This window comes from Camelus bactrianus, chromosome 8 (assembly GCF_048773025.1).
Source record: "Camelus bactrianus isolate YW-2024 breed Bactrian camel chromosome 8, ASM4877302v1, whole genome shotgun sequence".
Lineage (NCBI taxonomy): Eukaryota > Metazoa > Chordata > Mammalia > Artiodactyla > Camelidae > Camelus > Camelus bactrianus.
The window spans coordinates 92,245,746-92,263,095 of record NC_133546.1 but is presented as its reverse complement, the minus strand read 5'-3'; the positions used below and the strand labels follow the sequence as shown (position 1 = coordinate 92,263,095).

Genomic DNA, 17,350 nt, shown 5'->3' with positions numbered 1-17,350 from the left:
ATGAAACAAAATATAGACAGTAAAAACAGACATAACAGGAAAATAATTAGTATATCTCTTTTTAGTATATAGAAAGGAAATTTTTAAGCAGTAACTGCACGAAAGGTGAAAGACCTATCCAAAGTAGGACTTTGATAATTAGTTTCCATCCTCATGCTACAAGTTTCCTCTGGTTCAGTATTATAGTAACCAGCTGCTTCAGTTGGAATATAACTACTCTTTTTGTTTATAATACTTCGTTCTTGCTTATCTGAGAGCCATTATTGGCAAACTAGTTTTTATTTTAGATCAAGAAATGACTGGCAGTTTTAACAAATACCTTTATGTAAGATAACATTCTCAACAAAAAAAAATTCTTATGATGAAAGCAATTTTTAGTCTTCACCATATTCCACTAGCCTAAGATTCTTCTTGTCCACACCCATGTGTTCCAGTAGGTAGGTTTCTAGTAGGTAACCTTTTATTCTAACTTTATGAGCCAAATAAAATCATTTAAAAACAATTTCCCAAAATCCCTATACCTAACAATATCTATATTTTAAATGTGAGATGTTACACTTATCTTTGGTTTGGGGTTTTGTCAGACAGGAACAGTAAAAGGATAAGAGGATAGAGGAATTGAGAGGATCAAGGAGAAAGTAAATTAAATGAAGACAGTGGTGAAGGACAATAGGTTATAAAGTTTATAATGTTATGGGTTTGGTGTCAAAAATAGATGTGGTTTTGAGTCACAACCAATATTGACTATATGAATTTTAAAAGTCACTTTATTTTGCTAAATATCATTTCCTCATCTATAAAATGGGGCTGATATTAGTATCTGTTCTTCTAGAGTTATTGTATAGTATATAAAATGCTTAGTACAGTGCCTGAGACATTATAAGTGCTAAACAAATATTAACTGTCATTGGATGTACAGTTAGAGAGTAAAGGAAATGAAGCTAAGAAAGGCTGAGAGACTAGAATAAAAAATAGAAATTAAAAACCTGAAATACTCAGTAAGGCCAAAGAAGTTAAGTAGTGAGGAGAGAAAAAGTTTTTGCGAGGACAAGCGGTTAAGGTAAAGAATGCAGAGATATGATTTTATTTAACATTTCAGATGAAACTATTCTACCTGATAAGAAGATGGAAGGTACTACCATGGGCTTGAGTAACTAGAAAAGAGGTAATAAAGATCATTGGCACTGATAACATTAAGAACTGGGAGGCTAAGATGTTCCTTGAGTCTCTAACATCACTTAGGACCATAGCAAGCAAGAAGACTGCAAACAAATGTTCCAAAGTGAGAAGCAAGGCAGGGTAGCAGTTAAAAGCCAGTCCTGGGCTTGAAACCTGGATTCATACCACTCTTAGTAGCATGTATGACCTTCAATTTCTTCATCTTAAAGGAGGTAAAAATAACACCTACTTCATATGGGGGAGTCGCATGAGATTTAAATGAAATAATAAATGCTAAGTGCTTATCACAGCATCTGATATAAAGAAAACATTCAATAAATGTTAGCTATCATTAATATCATTGTTCCTTTTGTTAACAACCCTTAAATGGGACTAGCTAGGGGATGAAAGTAAGGAACATGAATTCACTTTTTTTCTTTTTACTGATGAAAGTGCTGTCTTCCAGGCAACCACAGTCCCGAGTACTAAAACTACACAATAATTTTTCAAAAGAATGCACTGTTGCATTTTTACCACAATATATTTATGCTGCCTACAATTTTACTCATTTCTTCACTGTAAGCATCCGCATATCATTCAATCATTCATTCAAAAAGTATTTACTGAGTGTGATTACTAGGTCATTATGCTACCGTGCTGAGAACACAATGGTAAAATAAAATGAAGTCCCTACTCTCAATAAGCTTGCAGGGTTCTTGAAAAATTTACTAAAGAAAATAATCACATTTTACACTCCACTAATCAGAAAATCCTATTAAAACTACCTTCAAAATATATTCAGAATCTCAGGACCTTTACTGTTATCGCTTGATCCAAACCACCCTCACAGTGTACATGGATCACTGCAATAGACTTCCAACAGTCTCTCTGCTTCTACCCTTACCCCACTAACAATTTTATTTTCCACAGAGCAGCTAGAGTGTATCCTACAAAAACGTAAATAAATTTTGTCGTTTCACTGCACAAAACTCCCAAGTGACTTCCCATCTCACCAAGAGTAAAACACCTAAGTTGTTACAAAAGCCAAATGGCCCTATGAGGTGGGCCTCATTACCTCACTATCCCAGCCTCCCCTCACACTCACTGTGCTGGAGCCACAAAAGCTTCCTGGCTTTTTCATCACGCCAGGCATGCTCCCACCTCGGAGACTGTCTACTTGTTCCACATGCCTGCAACATGCTTGTTCCAGAAGTTCACATGACTCATTTCCTCACTTCCTTTAGTTCTTTCTGAGCTATCCACTTTCTTAGAAACATCTTCCCTGACAATCCTATTTGAAATCGCACCCACCCAAAATACTTTCTGTGCCCCCTTCCCTGCTTTTATTTTTCAAAATAACACTGCCTCCTTCTGTACAATTTTAGTGTGATTTGGGTTTTTTGCCTGTTTCTACCCACTAGAATATAGGTTTCACCAAGATAAAAACTTTTTACTATTTCACTCACTGCCATATCTTCAGCATTCAGAACAGTGTCTGGCAATAATAAATATTCGACCAAGAACTGAATCTCATAATAATAGTCATTACCAAAAGGATAAGGAATACTTTTCCATAGAAGAACATGGAAGAAGTCTCCATCCTACATGTGAGCCAAGGAAAGTTTACTGAAAAAAAGTAATTATCTGCGATGAGACTTGAAGGATAACCAGATGTTAACCAACAAAAATGAAAAGCCAAGAACAAGTAAGGCATAGAGATCAGCATATTCAAAAGTCCAAAGATAAGAAAAAACTTGGAACACCTTAAAATTAGGAGTTCATTATGCCTGGATCAAAGAACATTAAAGAAAAAAAAAAACCACATATATAAGGTTGACTGATTTCCCACAAAAGTAAAAATTTAATGCCATGGGGAAAGGTAACATTTTCAACAAATGGTCCTGACAGGCATATGGGGGGAAATGTGATTTCCATATTCACATGGAAAAAATGAAACTCAACCAGTACCTCATACCATACATAAGAATTTAAAAGAAACCACAGACTTAAATGTAAATGCTAAAATGATTTTTTCATCCTTCAGTCTTTTTTTCTGAAATATAGTTGATGTACAATATTATATGTTACAGGTGTACAGTATGATTCACAATTTTTAAAGGTTATACTCCATTTATAGTTACTATAAAATATTAGCTACATTCCCTGTGTTGTACACTGTATCCTTGTAGCTTGGGTTTTATTTTTTTAATCAGGAGAAAGTTTTGCAGTCTTGGGGTAGGCAAAAAATTTTGCAGAACCCAAAAAGCACTAACCATAAAAGAAAAGGATGACAAACTGCACTTCACCAAAATTTAAATCTTCTTCCCTTTGAAAGACATCATTAACAAAATGAAAAACAAGCCAGATTGTAAAAAAAATATACACAACACATATTTCTGATTGTGGTATAAGGCCTAAAATTAAGGCCCAATATTATATGCTGCCTTGACAACTGGTGAAACTGGAAGAGCTTCAATGATCTAACTACAAGCTCCCCTCCTTACTCTGCTCCAGCAGATAAGGTCCTCTAGCCCAAAAACCCTCCTCTTCACTGGGAGCAGGCACAGGGCCTGCTTAAGCCTGAGCAGCAGGTTTCAGTTTCCTACCAGTCCCTGGAATTATTCAAACAAGCCAATCACATCTCCTGTAGGAAGCAGACACCTCACCTTCCTGATACTATAATGACTGCTTCTCACAGCCTCTGAGTGTTCGTTTCTTCCCCAAGTGCAATCCTTGTGTGGCCCTACTTGGCACACAGTGTCCTCCTCACCTGGGCTGTGAGTATATGTGAATAATAAACTGCTGTTGATCTCACTTATCGAGTGTCAGGTTAATTATGTGTTGAGCCATCCCCATAAGTCTAGGGAGGGGCTTCCCTTAGCAATGGGGTGAATAGGAGGCAATCAAAACACTGACAAAGGACTTGTACTCAGAATAGATAAAGTCATCTTACAATTCATTAATAAAAAGATAATTCAGTTTTTTAAGTGGTCAGATTTCCAGTTCCAGATAAAATGGAATAGATACCCTTCTTTATTCTTCCAGCTAAACACAGCTAAAATCCCTAGGCATTATATATAAAACAAACATAAGACAATTTTGACAGATAAAGAGAGAAACACAGACCAGCTAAGGAGCTCAGAAGCCAAGGACTGAGACAGTGGTGAGTACTCTGCATTTTCTTTTTGCATCATATATTCTAAACTAGGTGCTAGAGAAGCCGGCAACCTCGAAACTTCAGTGGACCCTTACCACTTACCAGTGGACAGCACCACAAGAAAAGGCTGCTCTCCCTAGCCAAAGGAGCAGAAAAACGAAGATTGGATTTGGTAATATGGTGGTCATTAGTGAGTGCTTTCAGTGAATACTAAGGATGGAAACCAGACTGGAAAGGGTTAAAGAGTAAATAAAGACATTTGCTTCTGCAATGTGATATAATAAATAGTCTGAACAACTACCCTGACAAGAACAACTGACATAAAAAATCACTTATTACATTATATATTATATGTATTATATATTTGTTATAGACTGAATGTTTATCTACCCTCAAAATTCATTTGTTGAAATCTTAATCCCCAATGCGATGGTACTAGGAGATGGGATCTTTGGGAGATAATTCAGTCATTAGAGTAGAGCCATCATGAGTAAGATTAGTACCCTTATAAAAGAGACCCCAGAGAGCTCTCAAACCCCTTCTACCATGTGAGGACAGCCATCTATAAACCAAGAAGCAAGCCTCCATCAGACAAAGAATCTGCCGATCTTTGATCTTGAACATCCCAGTCTCTAGAACTGTGAGAAATAAATGTTTATTGTTTAAGCTACTCAGTGCTTTTGTTATAATAGCCTATACTAAGATACTGTTATATATATTATTATACGTAATAATATATAAAATGTGAGAAAAATGAGCACTAAAGCAAGGTATTGCTTTATTTCTATTTCTTTAAAATCCTGGAAGCCATATTTCAAATTTCATTTAGATGGCTGCTAAAGGAACAATGTTAAAACCTAGAGTTTGTTCAAAGTGGGAAGCCAACTTCAGAGTAAAAGGGAAATAACCTGAGAGAAAGATTAAGAAAAAAAGAGACTGAGGGAGGGGGAGAGACATCGACCAACATCTTAAACAAGTCTGTACCTTAGCATGGGCTAACGGAAAAAACAACATCTCCTGAGAATTCATAATCACCAATAACCCTTGGGTGGGTAGTTGGATTTTACGCTAGTGAGTAATCTGAAGAATTTCAAGCACCAAACTTAATTTAAGGGAGTCTCAGGTTAATGGCACCTCTAAAGCAGTATTTATACGCTGATGGGAATAATTTGTGGCATGGGTAAAAATCAAAATCGTAGGAGGGAAAGATGATAAGCTGAGAATATGAGAGAGAATGGAATCCAGAGCAAAAGCAAAATGACTGAAGTCTGATAGCAAAAGAGACCTGTCTTTCACATACAAAAGTAAGAAAAAGAACAGAGGTGCAAGTATAGCTTTTAGTGACAAAATGAGCACATTCATCTAATGGTTCCTATTTTCTCAATGATGTTGAGAGTGACCAAAGGAAGGTGAGAATAAGGTAAGACACACAGAAGATTTAAGGATAACAGAGAGAGTACAGCTATCACAGACAACAGAAAAGGGACCCTGATAAGAAAGCACAGCAGGATTACCAGCCACTGCTCACTACCTTTTGGAGATTCTTTGTTGTTTTTGGTCTGAATGAGGTCAGCAATTACTACTAAACTCCTTTCCAGGGTTACAACTGAGCACTCTGAGCTCATCACATCATGAACACAGTTTGGAATGTTTTCCTTGAATGTATTTCCTTAAACTTGCTCATAATATAAAGTTCAACTGATACTTTCCTTCTCACTTTCACAGTCTTGTTAGATCATATTACAGTTAATACACATATACATGAAGACAGATGGCCAGAAAGAGACAAAACAGAAAGATGAATGGATAGAGACATACCCAGAAACAAACACAAAAATAGACTCACCAACCAAGAGGTGGGGAAGAGTAGAGAAAAGGGGACTGGGTAGATAGTACAGTTAGATTCAGAAAGGGACAACTGACAAAAACTGTCAGAGCAGAAACACAAGTGTATCAATCTCTTAGGGGCAGTATTATGGGTGGTTTTTATGTTCTTCTCTCATCTTACCTCCTTTTTCTGTGATGATCATATATTGTTTGTTAAAACTAATAATAACAATAAAGCAACTACTAAGGCTGACTTTTGGAAAAATGAGGGTTTTTTTAGACTTATTTACTTTATCCATTAATTTTCAATAAGTTATCAAAGATAAAAGTTCTTACAAAGTCATAAATGAAGACAACAAATAATGTATAAACTTTATAGCTAATCTAATCTTTCATTAGCTTAGTAGTTCATGACAGTACAAACATAATTAGATACTAATCAACTGTAATTCTTCACAGATTTAAAAATCTTCATTAAGTTGAGATGACATTAACATTAAAGACAAATTGGTACTACTATTTTTCGGTCTTAATATACACTTTCTCAGTCTCAACTAAGCACAAATAGCTATCCATAAATATGATTCAAAAGGTGCTTTTCAATTTGTAAGAAAGATTTCTGAGAACTTTTTCTACAAATGTTTAAATTACCAGTTGTTACTTGAAATATTTGCTATTTTTCCTTAAATATTGAATTTTATTGTAAAATTTTATTTTCATACCTCTGAAGAGCTTTCATTAGTGACATCCACAGTGTTTACAGGAGCTGCTGATGAATCTAAATCAGAACCTTGAGAGCCAACTCTCCCAGGAGTCTGAAACACAAGCAGAAGGGGGAAAATCAAATTAAATATTAACAATATATTCATAAACTATTTAATAACCTAAACAGTAATCAAGGCTAGCCTTATACATAAAAGTAGACATCCTCTCAATAATAACAAACAGTAGTAGAAGCTATCCTTTACTGGAGACCAACTGTACCTAATATTTTATCAAGATCTCTACCTGGATTCTCTCAGTTTTAGTTTTTTTGAAACTAATAAAGTTTATTTTTGTATATAGTGCTTTATCATCCTCATCTCACTTTCACAGAATATCTTATTTAATCACAATGACATCTCTGAGAGAGGCAGGGATAATGTTATCTCTATAGATAAGAAAAGAGAGAAAATAGACATCACAAAGCAGCTAAAAGATTTCTCAAAATTGTACTGTTAAAAAAAAAAAAGGAAGCAGAACCAAAATGCTAAAATTTTAATTCCTCTTGCATTGATCTCTACTACACCAACTAAACTACAATTATTTGAGGGGAGCTAAAAAGATCAACACAACACACATTATCTAGTCACCCATCCATCTACCACCATACTAACCATTACCAATCTATCTCCAATACTTAATATTCCATTGTCAGAGACAGTTTGGAGGGTTCAAGATGATGGTGTAAAAAGATCCTGAATGAACCTCCACCCACAGACACAACAAATATACACTTACCTATGGAATAGTTCTCCCAGAAAGGGACCTGGAAACTGAATGAACAGAACCTCCACAGCAAAGGGTAAAAGGACAGCAATGAGATGGATAGGAGAGGCAGTCACAAAACCAAAACTACAGCAAGCCACAATTGGGAGGGATCACAAAGGAATAGATCTTTCCCCTGAGAAGCAAGGGATTTAAGCATCACATTAAGCACCCCAATGCCTACACCCTGCACGAGAGATGAGAACCAAAACATCTGGGTTTGAAAACCAATGGGGAATATGCCTGGGAAAACTAGAAAACTATAGGGAATAGAAAATCTGCTCTTAAAGGACTTGCACAAAGACTCATTTGACCTGAAAACCAGTGCAAAAACACCAAGCTGTAAAGTGCATGAACAATGGGTAAAGGGGACTCACCTACTAGCCTTGAAGCATCTGCTGGAGGGGCAGGAACCAGTTGGCACACCCCCAGGGACTGAGTCACTGGCAGGAGCCATTTATGTGATCTCAGGCTACTTTGCTAATACCAGTGCTGGCTGGCACCATTTTGGAATTCTCCATCCAACCTGTTAGCGCCAATGGTCACACCCCCACTGAAGCTAGCATTAACCTGATACCTAAATCAGACAAAAAAGAAAATTACAGGCCAATTTCTTTGATGAACATAGATGCAAAAATCTTCAACAAAATATTAGCAAACTGAATCTAACAATACATTAAAAGGAGCATGCACTATAATCAAGTAGGATTTATTCCAAGATGCAAAGATCATTCAACATCCACAAAGCAATCAACATGATACATATTAACAAAATGAAGGATAAAAATTATACTGTTATCTCAATAGATGCAGAAAAAGCATTTGACAAAATTCAACATCCATCTATGACAAAAACTCTCAACAAAGTAGGTATAGAGGAAATGTACCTCAACAAAATAAAGGCCATATAGGACAGATCCACAGCTAATATCACACTCAACAGTGAAAAGCTGAAAGCATTTCCTCTAAGATCAGGAAATAAGACAAGGATACCCACTATAGACACTTTTATTTAACATACCATTGGAAATCCTAGCCAAAGCAAGTAGGCAAAGTAAAATAAAATAAAATTTAATTTAATTTAATAAAAAATTAAGGAAAGAAAAAAGCATCCAAATCTGAAAAATAGAAGTAAAACCATCACTATTTTTGCAGATGACATGATACTATATATAGAAGACCAGAAAGACTACACACACATACACACAGTTAGCACTAATAAATGAATTCAGTGAAGTCACAGGATATAAACTCAACATACAGAAATCTGTAGCATTTCTACACCAATAGCAAATATCACAGAGAGAAACTAACAAAACAACCCCAGTTACAATTACATCAAAAAGAATAAAATAACTAAGAATAAATTTAACCAAAGAGGTAAAAGACCTGTACAGTGAAAAACCAAAAGACAATGATGAATGAAACTGAGGAAGATACAAATGGAAAGATATTCCACAGTCACTGATAGGAAGAATTAATATTCTTAAATTGTCCATACTTCCCACAGCAATCTACAGATTCAATGCAATCCCTATTGAAGTTCTAACGGCATATTTCACAGAACTAGAATAATTCTAAAATTTGTATGGAACCATGAAAGACCCCAAATAGTCAAAATAATATTAAGAAGAAAACAATGGAGGTGTCATGCTCCCTGATTTCAAACAATACTATGAAGCTACAGTAATCAAAACAGTGTGGCACTGGCACAAAAACAGACACACATGTCAATGAAACAGAATTGAGAGCCCAGCAATGTAAACCCACACATATGTGGACAGCCACGTGCAAAAGAATGAAACAACTCAAAATGGATTAAAGATTTGAATGTAAAACCTGAAACCATGAAATTTTTAGAAGAAAACATGGGCAGTAACTTCACTGACATCAGTTTCTGTGGATCTGACTCCAAAGGTAAGGGAAATAAAAGCAAAAATACACAAATGGGACTGTATCAAACTAAAAATCTTCTGTACAGCAAAGGAAACTATCATCAAAACAAAAAGGCAATCTACTGAATGGAAGAATGTATCTACAAATTATATACTCGATAAGGGGTTATTATCCAAATATACAAAGAACTCACAACTCAACAACCAAAAAACAACTCAATTAAAAAAATGAGCAGAGGATCTGAACAGACATGTTTCCAAAGACATGTGCCAACAGGCACAAGAAAAGATGTTCAATATCACTAATTATTAGATGAATGGAAATCAAAACCATAATGAGATATCACCTCACACCTGTCAGAAAAGACAAGAAACAACAAATGTTGGAAAGGGTGTGGAGAAAAAGGAACCCTGAAAACTGGTGATTTGACTATAAACTGGTGTAGCCACTATGAAAAAAAAGTATGGAGAGTCCTCAAAAAATTAAGAATGGAACTACCATATGACCCAGCTATTCCATTTCTGGGTATTTATCTGAAAAATACAGAAACACTAATTCATAAAGATATATGCACCCCTATGTTCATTACAGCATTACTTACAATGGCCATGATATGAAAACAACCTAAGTGTCCAACAATGGATGAATGGATACAGAAGATGCGATAAACACACACACACACACACACACACACACACACACTAGACTACTAGTCAGCCATAAAAAATGAAATTCTGCAGTATTTGCAATAACATGGATGGACCTTGGCGCATGATGGACTATGCTAAATGAAATAAGTCAGATGGAGAAAGACAAACACTACATGATTTCACTCATATGTGAAACCTAAAAAAAACAAACTCAGATACAGAGAACAGATGAGTAGTTACAAGAGGTAAAGAAGGTTGGGAAAATAGGTAAAGAGGGTCAACTGTATGGTGATTGACAGCAACTAGACCTGGGGTGGTGACCACTTTGTAATAAACACATATGTCAAATTATAAAGCTGCACACCCAAGCTTATATAATAAAATCTTAAGTGGACTATCTTCAAAACAAAGAATAGGTTAACAAAATTGTAACAAACACACTCAACAAACCTGACAATTAAAAGTGCCAAGAGTGAAGGTTGTGGAGAAAATTTACAACACATGTGATATGATGTTGAATTTGTACAAGAGGTAAAAAGTACAAAATATGCATATATTATGACTTCAATTATGTAAAGACATAAACAGAGTTCGAAAGGTCATAGGAGATTGAGGCATTTTACGCTAGGGTTATTTTTGTTGTTGTTACTATTTTTTCCCTATGTTATTGAAATATGAGATTTGTGTTAATGATTTTGTTAATCACCCACCTACCTCCTCCCAAAAATTTTTTATTAGCATGGTCATATTATTCTAATTTTCAGACTTTTTTAAATGTAAAAAAATTGGGGCTTGCAAAAAGATCTAGATGATTATATTTATCCAACACCTATCATTATTCCTTAGCGGCCTCCACCAAACAGATCAAAATTTGAAAATATAAGGAAAAAAGTTTATATCGTATGAGGAAAAAAATGTATATGGTATTCAAAGTATTTACTTCAACCAAATAAGAACAGGTGCCTGCTATATATTTGGCTACCCTAGGTTGTTGATAATATAAAAATACATTCCTACTACCAACAACTATAAGATCAACATAAAGTAGTATTAATATCTGCAAAAACTGCTTTCAAAGAATCACATGCAAGTTTTTGAAGAAAAAACAGTACTTCACAGGGGGGGAAGTTATCATTGTTTACTGTATGCAATACCTTGAAAGGAAGTATCACTATCATACAAGTTTTAACAACATGAAATTTCTTTGAAATGCATATTTGATCTATTTCAGTTGATCTAAACAATCAACTTGTGAAAATGATAACTGCACTGCTCTAATCCAAAGCAACCAATAACTAAGTCTTCTAATTGTGACTGAAAATCTGATAGCAAAGAAGACCAGAATCAAAACAAACGCCTAGTAGCATATAAAAAAACAACTATTTTATAGATGAAGAACAGAAGTTTTTCTAATATCTGGTGATATACTGAGTCAGAGCTTTCAAACTCAACATAATCTCCCCACCCCTACCACTATTTATGACTCTACTCCAGAGAAGATCAAGCAGGAAGAGAACAAGAATTTCACTGGAAAAATAACTCAGTTTCACAACCTAATTGCTACTGAAATAAAGAACCTCATCTTTAAATTCTACCTAGCTTCAAAGCACTAAAACTAACTAAAAGGATAACTAATCTTTGTACACAAAAGAGACATAGTAAACGCTTACTAAGCAAATAAACAACCCATAACACTCTGAAACTAGACTGGAAATAAGACAAACAGGCAAAAGCTGAGTTAATAATAGATTAATTGCCACACACACACACACACACACAAAGGTGACTTGACTAAAAAATGAATTATTACTTTTAAAAAAATATTTGAAAAAAATTGTTATAGGCTACTAAACACACCTTATGCTTAGCAAAATTATTTCTGAAAATGGAAAGGATACAAGTATTAGAAATTAAATGACATATAACCTCAAAACCTTGGGGACTTAAAAGACATCTATTAGGATTTCTTATAAAATGTAACTTTCAGCACTGATTTTGTCACACTATTTCACCCTCAGCCCACCATAGAAACCAATTAGGAAAATTTTCACAAATTCAAAAAATGTGAAAAGCCACCTACTATATGCAGACCCTAAGAAGGGTGCTTTAAATACATTACCTGATCCTTGCACTAAAAACAATAATCGAAGATTTCTTAGGGCCCTCACTACCTCTTTACTACTATTAAGAGCTAAGACCTTATCACATTCAGATGAACTGAGAAGTATATTTGCAAATGATACTGTTTTTATGTCATGGAAAGCATTCCAGGGCTTCCCAGGGAGTTTTCATGCTCAATCTCTTAGCTTACTGTACACTATTCAGTGATCTCATTTACTCCTTTAATTTTAATAACCCCCAATGCAGACAAAAACAAAATGCTAAATCTAATCCAGATCTCTGCTGAACTTCAAATTCATATTTTCCTGTCCTGCTAAATATTTCTACCAGAGTGCCTTGGAAGCACCCCTAAGTCATTTTGTTCAAAACCAAATCCATTATCTTTTTCCACAAACCTTTTACCTGTCTGCATTCTCTATCTCAAATTACAAAAACATCACATACTCATCTTGCCTAAATCCAAAGCATTACCCTTAACTATTCTCTTCCTTAAACGTCACATCCAATCCAAAGTTAATTCAATCATCTACATTATCTGACATGCATCTCAAAAATGTTCTCCTAGAACAGTCTACCCAAGCAATAGAAATAGAAGAATAAACAAATGGGACCTAATTAAACTTACAAGCTTCTGCACAGCAAAGGAAATCATAAGTAAAACAAAAAGACAACCTATGGAATGGGAGAAAATTTTTGCAAATGAAACCGACAAAGGCTTGATCTCCAGAACATATAAGCAGCTCATACGAGTTAATAAGAAAAAAACAAACAACCCAATCCAAAAATGGGCAGAAGACCTAAACAAGCAATTCTCCAAGGAATAAATACAAATGATCAATAGGTACATGAAAAAATGCTCAATATAACTAATTATCAGAGAAATGCAAATCAAAACTACAATGAGGTATCACCTCACACCAGTCAGAATGGCCATCATTCAAAAATCCACAAATGACAAATGCTGGAGAGGCTGGTGGGAATGCAGTTTGGTACAGCCACTGTGGAAAACAGTATGGAGATTCCTCAAAAGACTAGGAATAGACTTACCATATGACCCAAGAATCCCGCTCCTGGGCATATATCCAGAAGGAACCCTATTTCAAAATGACACCTGCACCCCAATGTTCATAGTAGCACTATTTACAATAGCCAAGACATGGAAAGAGCCTAAATGTCCATCAACAGATGACTGGATAAAGAAGAGGTGGTATATTTATACAATGGAATACTATTCAGCCATAAAAACCGACAACATAACGCCATTTGCAGCAACATGGATGCTCCTGGAGAATTTCATTCTAAGTGAAGTAAGCCAGAAAGAGAAAGAAAAATACCATATGAGATCGCTTATATGTGGAACCTAAAAACAAACAAACAAATAAATCATAAATACAAAACAGAAACAGACTCATAGACATAGAATACAAACTTGTGGTTGCCAAGGGGGTAGGGGGTGGGAAGGGATAGACTGGGATTTCAAAATGTAGAATAGACAATCATCTACATTAATTTTGAATCTATCCTTCTCCATCTCCTTTGCCGTTAACTCAGTTCAAGGTGTCATCATCTCTCACCTAGACTATAAAAAAGACTTAATTTAGCACTCTATCTCTACACCACAATTCCAGTTACTTTCTAATTTATTTCCCAAAGCACCTCAAATGAATCATATCCAAAATCAAACCCACTTATCTCAATGTTCTACCATCCTAGGGAAAAAGTTCATTTCCTCCTATGTTCTCTAGCTGAGTTAATAACCCTCATTTATTGAAAACCTCAGCTAAAGTCTAACTAAACACAAATTGGTATCTGTACATCACTGTTCATAGAAGCATTATTGACAATAGCTAAAAAGGTGGAAACAACCCAAATGTCCACTGATAGATATGTGGATAAACAAAATGTGATATATACATACAATAGATTATTATTCAGCCTTTCAAAGGAAGGAAATTCTAATCATGCTACAACATGGACATACCTAGGAAGTATTAAGCTAAATGATATAAGCCAGACACAAAATGACCAATATATGTGACTCCACTAATATGAGGTCCTAGAATAATCAAATTCATAAAGACAAAAAATAAAATAGTGGTTGCCAGAGGCCAGGGGTAAGGGGAATAAGGAGTTATTGTTTAATAATACAGAATTTCAGTTTGGTAATGATTTTAAAAAATTCTGGAAATAGCTGTGATGGTTGCACAACAATATGAATGTACATAATGCCACTAAATTGTATGCTTTAAAATAAAAACGCTGAATTTTATGTTGCCACAATTTTTAAATTTTTTAAAAACTTTTAAACCTAACTGAATCTCAAGCTAGTGGTATAGCCACACAAAGAAAATAATTATTTCAAGTGTTTTAAGAACAGTGTTTTGACTATATAGCCTTAGTGAGCAATAGTATAAAGATAAACAGAATTGCTTTAAAAAAAAAAGTAAAATTCATATTCAGTAATCTTATTAACAATATTAACATTGTTATTTTAAAGCTATTTTATGTATATATTTATGAAAATTGTGTTAATGTTAAGAACCAAGATATTCAGTATAAAATTTAAAAATATAAACTCAAATAAGGAAAAAGCATTTTATAATCTTAAATTTGAACTCTTGTTTTGCTTTTCAAATCTATCAATATGTATATGTGTATATATAACCTAGTTCTAATCTTGAAAGCTTAAAAGCAATGAAAACAGAGAAGCAATGAGCACTCTAAATGTCCAGACAGCGCTATCTAAACAGCATTCTCCATTTAAAAGAGCCAGGACTCTTTGGAGAAATGGATTATTCCAGCCTGGAGGAGAAATTTTATAAGATAAACCTGGGACATGTTGTTATGCCACAAAGCAAAGAGACTATCAAACACTGTTAGGGTCCAGTCAAAATAACAAGTCACCTTCAAGGTACTTCCACTAGCCACAGCTGGGACAATCTGCACATCAAAAAAAATCACACTGACTTCAAATGACTGAAACCCACTAAATATATATAAATCCATGAATTCGTGAAATATGTTAAAAATCCATGAGTTCTCTTTTCTCGAAGAAAGAAAAAGTCAAAAGACAAATAAGCAAGCCTCACTGATCACTATTAGAGTAGTGTATCAACTCTTACTCTGAAAATTCATAATTAAAGGAAAAGAATTAAGCGTTTATCCTGCCCATCCAGTATACACTGAAGTTCACAGCAACCAAATAGCCCCGAAAGATACTGAAAACTTCTTTACAGAAAAATGTCAGTTAATACAGAAAAATGTCAGTTAAAAATCTAGAAAATCAACAGTTTGCAACTGTCGATGAAATCAGTCTTTCCAACTTTGGTAACATCATACAACCTTTCCTTAGATAAGAAATATTTCTGTTCTTAAAACTATTATATCTTTTATTTATACTTCTCCTGTAACCCTTACTCATAATACAAGGAGGAAGAAAGTGCTGGTAGGTTGTTATAGTAATGACCCTCAATGAACTGTGCCTATGTTTTAATGCCCTTGTAATTTTTATGTGTAATCCTCTCCCACATGGGCTCTGGGCTGGCCAGACTTGCCTTGGCTATTGACAGAGTAGCAAATGAGATAAAAGCAAAGATCTGAGAAGTGCTTGCACAATGGGATTTGCTCACTCCTTGCTGGAAACTCTTCTGCCACCATATAAGCCCATACTACCCTTGGACATATGTGGCTCAATGAATATAATCAGCAATCTGAGTGAAGCCACAGTAGACTATGATCCCAATCAAAACCACAGATATCTCCAGCTGTATGAGTAACTCCAAGAGAGACCAGCAGAAGAATCACTCAGCTTAGCCTAGCCCAAAATGCTGATCTACAGAATCTAAAGCAAACAAAATGGTAGTGATTTTAAACCAAAGCCAAAGTTTGGGGATGGTTTATCATGCAGCAACAGATACAATTAGATACAGTAGATATAATGTCATACCTTCTCCTCAAAAGAGAAAAGGAACCTTTTTGAGGGCAGGAGCCCGATACACAGTGAGTATTCATCACAATTCCTAGTAAGGATACAATAAAAGTGTCCACCTGAGTTTAATTTACACACAATAGTTTTCAAACATTAAAAATAATTAATATAACTACTCCAAGATTTACATTATTCTACTTCCATTGTTTCTTTTTTAACTTTTTAAATTAAACCAGAGATTAGAAGACTAAATGACAACTGCCAATATGGTTTTCAGGGTATTTGAGTAAAACCAAGTTTTTTTTTTTAATCTTTGACAATACTCATTGGTAGAAAGGGTATTGGAAAACCATCACTCTCATACATTATTTGTGGGAGTGTAACTATATACAAAAAATGTACATACTCTCTGGCTCACTGCTAGGAAATTATGCAGCGGACAAATTCATTAAAGGGAGACCTATCTATGTGTACAGGCATGTTCACTGCAGTGTTGTTTATAATAGCAAGATTAGAAACAAATGAAATGTCCTTCAATAGGGAAATAATTAAATTTTGATAATCCATATAACGAAGTATAATGTAGTTATTAAAAATAAACAAATAATATAAGACACAATTCTGAAAATGCTAATACTGAAAGAGCTCCAAATTGTATTAAGTGGAAAAAAGAACTCAACTCATACGAAGAGTATTATTATACTGTATAATGTTAATGGACATATGCATAAAAATTGTGGAAAAATACACAAGAAACCATCAGCAAAGATTACTGGGGAAGGACCTTCTACTTTTCATATTATAGCTTCTGTACTCCTAATCCCTAACTCCTGTCAGCTTCAAACTTCATATAAAATTTGTCTCTTGTCCTTTCCTGCTTGCTCTCTCTTCAATCTTGAAAATAGCCACTAATATTCTTCATTCTAATCTCCATTATAACTCTAACACCTGTAAACTTGTCTCATAATTCATTTTTGCTAATTATTTTTTGTCCTGAGTTCCTTCTCATTTCTCCACTTTCTTCTTAAAACTCAATATATCCCAATCTATATCAAATCCTGATGTAGAAGGCTTACTCAGACTTTT

General features: G+C 34.7%; 1 pseudogene; it reads right to left on the bottom strand.

Moving 5' to 3' along the window:
* Positions 1-17,350, bottom strand: part of LOC141578436 (early endosome antigen 1-like) — a 64,571-nt pseudogene that overhangs the window by 32,301 nt on the left and 14,920 nt on the right.